Source organism: Hordeum vulgare, chromosome 4H (assembly GCF_904849725.1).
Source record: "Hordeum vulgare subsp. vulgare chromosome 4H, MorexV3_pseudomolecules_assembly, whole genome shotgun sequence".
Taxonomy (NCBI): Eukaryota; Viridiplantae; Streptophyta; class Magnoliopsida; order Poales; family Poaceae; genus Hordeum; species Hordeum vulgare.
In genome coordinates, this window is record NC_058521.1 from 568,099,860 (window position 1) to 568,112,265 (window position 12,406).

General features: G+C 44.5%; 1 long non-coding RNA gene across 1 annotated transcript; it reads right to left on the reverse strand.

Annotated features, from left to right (window-relative positions):
• Positions 1-312: 312 nt before the first annotated feature.
• Positions 313-1,706, reverse strand: LOC123447098. Its single transcript, XR_006631473.1, has 2 exons — positions 1,498-1,706; positions 313-800 (listed from the first exon to the last, which is right to left on the reverse strand). It is a non-coding gene; the product is annotated as an uncharacterized LOC123447098 (long non-coding RNA).
• Positions 1,707-12,406: the final 10,700 nt, after the last annotated feature.

Here is a 12,406-nt window from a genome sequence, read left to right on the forward strand (position 1 = left end):
AACATTGGAAAGGTATCCATGGAATCAAAAAAAAAATAGTGGCCTATAGACTGTTTAAATGGCAAACTGAATTTAATATTACTGATCATTTAGTACTAGGTTTTGATTGGTAGCAATCCTACCAACAAAAGAAAAGATTCGTGACTGAGATCATAACAATGGAAAGAAAGTAGATCACCATAGCAATCCCTAAGACGCAACTTATATAGAGCCGTTGGGTTTTGTATAGATAAGTTCGCGTGCACGGAGTGAGAGAGAGTATTACATCACAAAATAAACTTCTCAAAACAACACACAAGTTGCCGATGCACGTCCACAAACAGTGTCTCACATTATCAAAAAGGAACAAATTTCACATAGCGACACTTTCTTTCAGACAATGTATCAGAAAACCACACTGTTCGACATAGCATTTCAGAAAACCGCACTGTTAGGACAAAAGCTAGAACTTCATTAAGTCCACACCATTTGGTTGCGGTTTTGAGAAATTGTTACATTTACATCACTTAAATTCTCCCCCAAGTAAAGGGCCGCGCCATGGGAGAATCGATTTTGTCAAGAACTAGCCATAAAAGGTTCCATGCCATGAAAGGATCTCCGAGACACCGCATGGTTCTGCTCCAATATAAGAATGTGGGCATATAGCCCATTCCATATCGATATAGGTTGTTATCAAACCAGCATCCTGCGACTATGAACGAGAGGTACCCGAACTCTGCTGTTATTCTGAGGACCGAAGATGCTTCCGAATCTCCAACTCGAGGCATCCTAAATCCTGCTGTATTAGAACGCCTGAAGAACTGTTTCACAAAAATAATAATTAGGTTCTCATGCTTGAGAAAAGACATATGAATTGCTACACGATCGAACAAACATGAATCGAATCATATGCCAAACCAATATCCCTATACAGAAACAATTGAGGCCTTGAGGGGAATAATATTAAAAGGGCTCTCGAGTTAAAGAAAAAAAGAGTGAGGAAAACTAGCTGAATACTGGTACATCCAACATCAATAATATTACATGGTTAAGAAAGCTTTTGGGGAAGTTGTATCGCATAACTAACTTATATAACTCGTAAAGTGCTCCTAATAGCCCAAGTTATCCATCCACCCCACTTCCCTTGTGCGGGGAAGATGACCATGTAGGGCTTGTTTGGTTCCTTGAAATTTGATGGGGTTTGGAGGGGATTGAAAGGGATTAAATCCCCTACAAGTCAAAATCCACCTCAATCCCTCCAATCCTCTCCAATCCCCTTGTGGGAGAGATTAACTAAACAAGCCCGTAGGGAGAAATCAAAGTGTGTCGGCGGTGGCCAGAGTCACGGATTTGACAAGAAAAACCAAATGAAGAGATAAATCGGCTAAATCGCCTCCACATCTAAATTCCTAGGTACAGAAAAAAAATTGGAGTACTAATTACGCAAAGAGCTCATGGATCCGCCAAACACGGCATCTAATCGAATCAGTAAGCATAGGCATAGCAATATGATCTCACCAGGTTCGGACGGAGGGACCTAAGGCGGCGGGTGGCGTGGATCCGGCGAGGCGGCGGACGGTGTAGACGAGTATAGATCCGGACCTAGAGAGCGGCTGCGGCGGCGGCGTACTCTGGGTCCTAGCGCAGCAGCACGACCGGGCTGGTTCTCGATTTCAATCGACCGTCAAACCGCACCCACGATGGCTTAAATCAGCTCCGGCCCAACGTAGGCCGACTTGTAGTCCATCTTGGTTTAGCCTGACCGAGTATGCACCACCCTGATCTAAAAAAAAAAAAAAGTAGGGCACTGTCCTGCGCCCGCGCGTCGGTCGAAACTTTCGGCTGGCCGTGCCCGGGCCGCACGATCCACCAACCCCGCGCGTCCGCACCGTTGGATCTTCATACAACATTTTTTCTCCCAATGCAGCAAAAATTTGACGCGATGCAGCAATTTTTTCAACGATTGCAACAAAAAACAAAAATTATAGCAAAAAAATATCTACGTGATCGTAGCAAAAAAAACGAAGCTGATGATACGTGGTAGCAAAAGTCAAACGCTGGCTGTAATAAATATCTACGTGAACGTGTATGCAACTTTTTTAGTTAACGGTTGCAGTAAAAAAGGATACCGGTTGTAGAAAAACTTAACACGGTTGTAGCAAAAGTAAAAAAACATCGATTGTAACAAAAAAATCGACGAACTGGAGTTGCAACCAAACGTATATGCAGCTTTTTTACTGTACAAATGTAGAAAAAAAAGTTTGCAGCAAAAATGATGCTGGTTGCAACAAATTTACACGAGAGAAAAAGCTGCATGAAAAACGTTCGTATCAGAAAAACACACGGTTGCAACAATTTTGACGGAAAAATGTTGCAAGCATCTGCCAGCAAGGCGCGCGGCCCGCGCGCGACCAGCCGAGCGATTCGGCTGGCGCGCCGGGTGAAAGCGTTTACCAAAAAAGTAACACCGCAACGTGAGCGCACTCGAGAAGCAGAGCACTCGTTCCGGATCCGGAGCCTAAGGGTCATGTGTGGCGTTCTATATGTTTTTTTAATAATTGTTTTACATGTTACTTTTTAATGATTTTTTTTCTTTTCTTCTTATTTTTTCAATGATTTGATTTTTTTTGGAAAAATTGAAATGAAAAACATCTTTTTTTTTATTTGCGAGAGACATGGATTTGCTTTTCATGGATACACCGAATTGTTATCGCGAGAGGCACGAATTTGCTTCTCGTGAATGTATAGATTTGCTTTCGCTAAAGACACGGTTGTGCCTCTCGAAAAAGAAAAAGAAAATATATGGACTGCTTTTCGTGAAGGCACGGATCTGTATATACCTATTCAAGAACGAACGGGAATTAAGCGTGAGGGTGCTAATACCTTTTTAAAGTATCTATATTTTTCTAATTGTTTCATGTTATTATATTATAATTTTTAGATATTTTATAAGCAATTTTATATTATTTTGTGACTAACATATTAACCCAGTGCCTCTCGTTGTTTCCTGCATGTTTTTGATTTTTATAGAAATCTATACCAAATGAAGTACATACACTGCAAAACTTTATGGTGATTTTTTCTAAACCAGAAGACATCCTAAAATTTCCGGAGGAGGAACAAAAGACATATGAGGAGACGGCAAGGGAACAAGACATGCCCTGATGTCTTGTGGGCCCCTCGTGGCTCCATGTGACATAATTTCAACGCTATAGAATGCTTCAATATTCGGAAACCCTAGAGAGCCACTCAAAATAATTTTTCCGTCACCACATGTCTCTGTTCTTCCGCGATCCCAATTGGAGGTCTTTTTCGGCATTCTGTCGGAGGGGGAATCGATCAGAGAGCTTCTTCATCAACCTTGTCATCGTTTTCTCACAACAGATGTCATGGGTAGGCTTATCGAGAGTGGTTGGGGCTGAAAGGACATAGGCGGGCTCCGGGAACGGGATTGGTAGCAAGCGGTGTAAGACATGCGATGTACCCAGATCCGGGGCCCTCCGCGGGAGGTAATACCCCTAGTCCTGCCGGAGTGGTTGATGAACCAAGAGAAGTACAAAGTGCTCCTTGAACTGTTCGTCGGAGGAGGAAGAAAGAGCTAGCCGACACGTATTCTCCCTCTCATATGTGTATATTCATGCATAAGAATGGCTGACCTCCTGCATGGAGGAGGGCCACGGGGTTTTATAGATGAACCCCCCCCCCCCCGGCATACAGAAGGGATATACGGTACTTTGGGGGGACCCGGTTGGCAGCCTCTCCGGCCATCCAGAGGCCCCCCAGCTGAGAAGTCTTGTCGCCTGCGGGTCCTACCGGCTGCCGGGTCCTGTCAAGTGTCGGGGCCCACCGACGCGCCGTCGGGATTGGTGCGTGCTCCCCATGCTCGGCATGGGCCGCATTGTGTCCCTCGTCTTGCGGATCCCGACCGTGGTGAGCGGTACAACCGCCTCCACTGTAGCCATGCCAGGATACGCAATGGAGTGGGCGGAGGCGTGCCGGCACTGTGTAAGGCCGACGGGTTGTAGCCGGCGCTGGTCAATAGTACGGCCGCCTCTATTGTAGCCACGCATACGTTAGTCCATGGTACCCAAGCTGACGCCCATTTGCCTTTAGTCGTGAGCCCATGTCCCATCAGGGGTGTTGATGGGACAGGTGCTTACCGTCCGGCCGGTGATTGGCCATTGGGACAGATGGAGGCTAACGCGTCCCTAGCCGGCGCAGAGTGTGCATCTTGTTGGGAAACGTTGCATGGGAAACAAAAAAAATTCCTACGAACACGAAGACCTATCATGGTGATGATCATCTACGAGAGGGAGATTAGATCTACTTACCCTTGCAGATCGCTAAGCGGGAAGCGTTAATAAACGCAGATGATGTAGTGGTACGTCTTCGCGATTCAAATCGCCGTCCCACGAACAACCCCGCGATCCGTCCCACAAACCGCCTTGCGATCCGTCCCACAAACCGCCTTGCGATCCGTCCCGATCAAGTATCGAACGGACGGCACCTCCGCGTTCAACACACGTACAGCTTGATGACGATCTTCGCCTTCTTGATCCAGCAAGCGGGGCGGGGAGGAAGATGAGTTCACCGGCAGCCTAACGGAGCTCCGGTGGTGGTGGTGATGCTATTCTTGCAGGGCTTCGCCTAAGCTCCGCAGAAACACGACCTAGAGGAGAAACTACGAAGTAGAGGTGTCTATTGCACGTGGCAAAGTTGTGTCTCAAAACACCAAAAACCTCTAGTATATATAGGAGGAAGGGAGGGGATCTTGCCTTGAGGATCAAGAGATCCTCAAGGGTTCGGCCGATGGGAGGGGAGGAGTCCTCCTCCAATTCGGTTTGGGGGGAGGAGTCCTCCTCTCTTGTCACACCTCCTCTTTTTTTCATTTGATTTTCTTTATCTCTTGCGCAAGGGCCATCTTGGGCTTGCCCACGAGCCCAATAAAGGCTGGTGCGCCCCCACAAGGCCTTTGGGCTTCCTCCAGGGTGGGTGGGCCCCTCTCGGTAGAACTCCAGAACCCATTCATCACTCCCGGTACACTGTCGGTAATGCCCGAAAACTTTCCGTAAACCAAATGAGACAAACCTATATATCAACCTTCGTTTCCGGACCATACCAGAACTCCTCGTGACGTCCTGGATCTCATCCGGGACTCCGAACAAAACTTCGGTTACCAGCATCTATAACTCAACTATACCGAAACGTCACCGAACCTTAAGTGTGCACACCTTGCGGGTTCGAGAAGTATGTAGACATCACCCGAGACACCTCTCGGTCAATATCCAATAGCGGGACCTGGATGTCCATATTGGATCCTACATATTCTACGATAATCTTACCCGTTGAACCTCTATGCCAAGGATTCATATAATCCCGTATACCATTCCCTTAATCCAATACCTTATGTCAATCTCGTTACTCGCAAGTCTCTTTACTCGTTCCGTAATACAAGATCCCGTGTCTAACTCTTTAGTCACATTGCTTGCAAGGCTTGGTAGAACATCATGGTTGGTGTTGTAATGAACTTAGCAAAATCAATGGGTATTTCAATAAGTTATCTCGAAACAATTAGTGTGAATCTCAAATTGCTAAATATGACACCTTGAAGATAATCTCCAAAATGGAGTAGATCTCGGAGCACTAGAGAGTATAATGTGATGAAATCAGTAGATACTCACTCGTAATGCCTTATGTCATGACTTAGTAAAATTTGTGTGAGAGCACTTTGTAAAGCAATCATAATGTCAAAATGACAAAATGTAGGATTTAACAATAATGGTGGTAATCTACAAGCAGTAGATCTACAAATGGAAAATCACTTTGAATTTTGCATCAATATTTGCAAGAAATGGAAAATCTCAATTACAAATGGATGTATTAATCTCGACATGTAGCGAAAATGGAGATGCATACATTCCGGAATACATCATACTCAACGGAGAAACAATATTGCAGAGGTACGGAATTTACCTTTGCAAGAGATTTAAAATCTCTATTGCAAATGGATGTAATTAATCTCAACACGTGATAAACGTGGAAATATACTACATCAACTTTAGATGTGGAATACAACTCAGTATTCAACAGAAATATGTATTCCACATCTAAAGTTGCAAAGTTGTTGTTCAAGTGAAAAACTTGAATTGTATAGACCTCCAATTAAATGAGATGATCTTGTATCAAGTTGTTAGATAATTCAACAAAGTGGATCAATATTTTGCGAGACAAAAAATAAACCTCAATCGCAATGAGGTTGTTTTGCGAGATATATATATATATATATATATATATATATATATATATATATATATATATATATATATATATATATAGTTACTCTATTAAACACCCAGGGTGAGGAATAAGTTATTCCTCATCCTGGTCAGGACGTAATTTTTTCACATGCATGAGGTAATTTTACGCCTGTCATTTCCTTCACGAAAGAGAGGATTTCTTTTTTTGAGGCCGTAATCTTACCTTTCCTTTTTATCATGTCGTAATCTTACCTCACTTAATTTTCTTTCTTACCTTTTGACCGTGGGAGATGGGGTGGGGTGAGGAATATAGGAAGGTATACACTCTATTAGACATCCAGGGTGAGGAATAAGTTATTCTTCACCCTGGTTAGGACGTAAATTTCTAACATGCATGAGGTAATTTTACGGCTATACTTTCCTTCATGGAACAGAGTATTTATTTCTTTGTGAGGCCGTAATCCTACCTTTTTCTTTTTATCAGGCCGCAATCTTACCCTTTCTTTTTGTCGGGCCGTAATCTTACCTCACGTACTTTCTTTTTCTTACCTTTCACAACCTTGCCGTGAGAGATGGGGTGAGGAATAACTATTCCTCATCCAGGGTGACGAATAGCGCGACCCTATATATATATATATATATATATATATATATATATATATATATATATATATATATATATATATATATATTGCAAATAAATATTGTTGTGCGAGAAAATTTAATCTCAATCGCAAAACAATATCATTGTACTAGTAATGAACATATAGATCTAGCAATAACAGCCACGCTTTTCTGGAATTTCAATACTCTACAAAAGAAATAGCCTAAATGCAGATCAATACGTGGCCAAAAAGTCATAGGTGTTAATAAATAACACTAGTACTTGGAGCAAGCAGCAATAATCTAAACTTGTGAGCTTGAGAGGCAGAATCACCATAGAAATCAGTTTTGGCCTATGTTCAACCAATACATGGAACAATAGGTGTCTTGGTGAAAAAAAAGAAAGAGATAAGGTTTCCCTTTCTCTTCATTGGTGAGGTCGTGTGGATACGGGCCGATTGATTTCTATCCATTAGGCTGGCCATAGTGGGGGTATCATAGCTAGTAACATAGTTTTGGTACTAACAAACATGGTGATGTGGCAAGTAATTAAAGAAGAGAGAGAGGATTAGAGTAACATAGGTAGATACCATAACATGTTAAATGCTATGTTAGTATGTGTCATGCATGTCAATAAATGAGATCACCTATGATACTACTCCCTCCGTCTCGGTGCATTAGGCATTTTAGGAGGTGCACTGCAACCTAGGCACGCATAGATTGGGTAGGAGAATAAAATTAAATTGCAGAGTAAGCCAATCACACCATTCCTTTCTCAACTGAAAACATGCTATTAATTAGAAGACCTCTTGAAATCCAAAAAGTGTGCCGCATAAATTGCATGCATTGGTCCTTCAATTAATAGATGTGGTCTAATTAATATGTATGCAACTAGTGCTACTCTAATGTGCCTTAGTGTTTTAGGATTATTTGATTTTCGTAAGATGCCTAATGCACCGAGACGACGGAAGTAGTTTATGTTACTATGCACTATGAAGGTAGTATCATACAATAGTAACATATCCATGATACTACTATATGTTACTCTCCACTATGAGCAGCCTTACTCAACACGGATGAAGTACCAGCATCACAGTGCATCCGTGCAAGAGTTCCGCATCGGTTGCCAGGAAATGCGTCGTGTGACTCCTGCCTCGCCTTTATCGGCCGCCAACCGCATCGCTGGCCGTGGGCGGCCGGTGAGGGCTGCGCCATGGAGAGAGCCGCATCGCATGCCACGCCACGCACGGGAGACGTCGCGGGTCGGTCAACAGCGTAGCCATGGTTGTTGGCCACCGTGAGCCAACGGGCGCGGGCAGTGACGGGCCGAGGGTCGAGGAGCGTCGGGTGCTCTGTCGAAAGAGGAGGTCGAGAGCGCCACTGAGCCGCGTGCTAGATGCAGCGCTGACACTGCTTGCTAGATGTCGTCAGTTGGAAGGCGATGCATCGCGCCATGCGCCACCGAGTTGGGCTGGAGGGAGCTGCTGTTGCATCGCTGCACTGCATCTTATAGCCCCAGCCACTCATCTGCGTCGCCGTGTACGCTCTTGCCGTTGCGTCTCGTGGAAGAGCTCATCTCACTAGTGGAAAACGGGCCTTTGGCCGGGACCCTTTAGTCCCGGCCTGCCTCTGGGCCGGGACTAAAGGCCCGGCCACGTCGCCCCAAATCGCAATGCCTCCCTCGAGGCTTTAGTCCCGGCCCGTAAGGAGCCTTTAGTCCCGGTTTGTGTCCCAAACCGGGACTAAAGGGCTACGCGGTGTGCAGCCCGCATGTGCGCCACCTTTAGTCCCGGTTTGTGTCTCAAACCGGGACTAAAGTCCTCTGCCTATATATAGCACAGCCCCCCTCCCCTCTTCCTTGCATTTTTCTTGGATGGAAGAGTGTGGGTGTGTGCTAGCTCTCCATTTTTTATGCACTAGAGGTGTTTGTTGAAATGTGTGTTAGAGCGATGCCGCTTCAGTTCACCGAACACAACTACGATATGAGATGCCTGAGCCACGCTTAAACCTCTTCCTCTTTATTTCTACTTATTCTAAAAGGTTAGCAACTATATTTCCTCGTTTAGACCGTGCGGTACTAATTTTTAGGATCGTGATTGTATTTGATATACTCTCGTATAACGCACATGACCCATCCATGGATGTACGGTGATCGACGCACAGCCGCTTACAGAGAAGGCATGCATTCTTTTGAGATGCAGCCGATGCGAACAAGCATGGTGGTGGCTTTATGTTTTGTCCATGTGTTGAATGTCGGAATGAGAAGGATTACACTTCCTCAAGAGTCATTCAGAGCCACCTACTTCGGTCTGGTTTTATGTCGGGCTATAATGTTTGGACCAAGCACGGAGAAAGAGGGGTTATGATGGAAGACGACGATGAAGAAGAAGAGAACGATGATGACAACTACCGATCTATGTTCCCTGAGTATGCTGATACCGCAATGGAAGACAATGAAGAAGAAGATCAGGATGAAGAACGGGAACCAGATGAGCCCGCTAATGATCTTGGCCGGGTCATTTCTGATGCACGGCGAGGTTGCGACACAGAAAAGGAGAGGTTGCAGTTCGAGTAGATGTTACAGGACCACAACAAATTGTTGTACCCAACTTGTGAAGATGGCCAGAAGAAGCTGGGTAGCACACTAGAATTGCTGAAGTGGAAGGCAGAGACCGGTGTGACTGACTCGTCATTCGAAAAGTTGCTGGTACTGATGAAGAAGATGCTTTCAAGAAAGAACGAATTGCCCGCCAGCACGTACGAAGCAAAGAAGCTTGTCTGCCCTCTAGGATTAGACGTGCAGAAGATACATGCATGCCCTAATGACTGCATCCTCTACCACGGTGAGAAGTACGAGAATATGGATAAATGCCCGGTATGCACTGCATTGCGGTATAAGATCAGAAAAGATGACCCTGGTGATATTGAGGGCGAGCCACCCAGGAAGAGGGTTTCTGCCAAGGTGATGTGGTATGCTCCTATAATACCACGGTTGAAACGTCTGTTCAGAAATAAAGATCATGCGAAGTTGTTGCGATGGCACATGGAATATCGTATGAAAGACGATAAGTTGAGGCACACCGCTGATGGTCGGCAGTGGAGAAAAATCGAGAGAGAGTTCCCGAGATTTGCAGCTGATGCAAGAAACTTATGGTTAGGTCTGAGTACAGATGGCATGAATCCTTTTGGGGAGCAGAGTTGCAGTCACATCACCTGGCCCGTTACTCTATGTATCTACAACCTTCCTCCTTGGTTGTGCATGAAGCGAAAGTTCATTATGATGCCAGTGCTTATCCAAGGTCCAAAGCAACCCGGCAACGATATTGATGTGTACCTAAGGCCATTAGTTGATGAACTTTTACAGTTCTGGGCCGAACCAGGTGTACGTGTGTGGGACGAGCACAAACAAGAGGAATTTGACCTTCGAGCGTTGCTTTTCGTAACCATCAATGATTGGCGTGCTCTTAGTAACATTTCAGGACAGTCAAACAAGGGATACAATGCATGCACGCACTGTTTGGATCAGACAAAAAGTATATATCTGGACAAATGTAGGAAGAATGTGTACCCGTACAATCGTCGTTTTCTTCCGCCCAAGCATCCCTTAAAGAAAAAAGGCAAGCATTTCAATGGCAAGGCAGAACCCCGGGGAAAGCGTGTCATTCGTACTGGTGCTGAAGTATTTGATATGGTCAAAGATTTAAAAGTAATCTTTGGAAAGGGTCCTGGCAGCCAACTTGTTCCTAACGGCCCTGATAAGCGCGTACCCATGTGGAAGAAGAAATCTATATTTTGGGAGCTACCCTACTGGGAAGTCCATGAGGTCCGCTCGGCAATCGACGTGATGCACCTGATGAAGAATCTCTGCGTGAATATTCTAGGCTTTCTGGGCTTGTATGGGAAGTCAAAAGATACACCGGAAGCACGGGAGGACCAGGAACGTCATAAAGGAAGAGATGGCATGCATCCAGGGCAGTTTCAAGGGCATGCCAGCTACGCTCTTACTAAGGAAGAGAAGGAAATCTTCTTTGAAGTCCTTTTCAGTATCAAGGTCCCGACTGGCTTCTCGTCGAATATAAAGGGAATCGTAAATATGAAAGACAAAAAATTCCAAAACCTAAAGTCTCATGACTGCCACGTGCTTATGATGCAATTGCTTCCGGTTGCATTGAGGGGAATTCTACCGGAAAATGTTCGCCTCGCAATTGTGAAGGTATGTGCATTCCTCAATGCAATTTCTCAGAAGGTAATCGATCGAGAAAGTCTATCAGGGTTACAGATTGATGTGGTCCAATGTCTGGTCAGCTTTGAGTTGTTGTTCCCGCCATCCTTCTTCAATATAATGACACACCTCCTAGTTCACCTAGTCGAAGAGATTAGAATTCTCGGTCCTGTGTTACTACACAATATGTTCCCCTTCGAGAGGTTCATGGGAGTCTTAAAGAAATATGTTCGTAACCGTGCTAGGCCAGAAGGAAGCATCTCCAAGGGCTATGGAACAGCGGAGGTCATTGAGTTTTGTGTGGACTTTCTTCCTGACCTTAAGCCGATTGGTGTTCCTGAATCTCGGTATGAGGGTAGGCTGATAGGAAAAGGCACACTAGGAAGGAAAGCAAAAGTATGTATGGACGGACATTCTTTCTCTCAAGCACACTACACAGTTCTACACAATTCCACCGTGGTGGCTCCGTATATCGTGAGACACAAGAATATTCTACGCTCCGAAAACCCGGGGAAGGCTGACTCTTGGATTAAAGGGGAACATGAGAAGACTTTCGGCAGTTGGTTGCAGACACATCTCATGAATGACGACACCGTTGGAGATCAGCTGTACTGTTTGGCCAGGCCACCATCTTCGACTATATGTACTTTCCAAGGGTATGAGATAAATGGGAATACATTTCACACGGTTGCCCAAGATAAAAAGAGCACCAACCAAAATAGTGGTGTCCGCTTTGATGCAACAGACGAGAATGGGCACTGTTTGGAAACATATTACGGGTACATAGAGGAGATATGGGAACTTGACTATGGACCTACTTTTAAGATCCCTTTGTTTCGGTGCAAATGGGTGAAGCTGACAGGAGGCGGGGTAGTTGTAGACCAAAAGTACGACATGACAACAGTGGATCTCAACAATCTTGCGTACATGGACGAACCATTTGTCCTAGCCAATGATGTCGCTCAGGTTTTCTATGTGAAGGACATGTCTACAAAAACGAGAAAAAGAAATCAGCAAAAGAAGATATCGTCCGATGAGCCAAAATGCCACATAGTTCTTTCAGGGAAAAGAAACATCGTGGGAGTAGATGACAAGACAAACATGTCAGAATATTATAATAAGTTTCATGAAATTCCGCCCTTCAAAGTGAAAACTCACCCAAGCATCCTACTGAATGATGAAGATTCTCCATGGCTACGACCCAGAAGAAAACAGAAATAATAGATAGGAATATTGGTGCAATAATGTAATAATGTATTAAACCTTTTATGTAATGCATGTATGGAATGTACTAAATTTCAAAAAAATGGAGTTCAAAAAAGTTCAAAAAAATGAAATCCCTCTG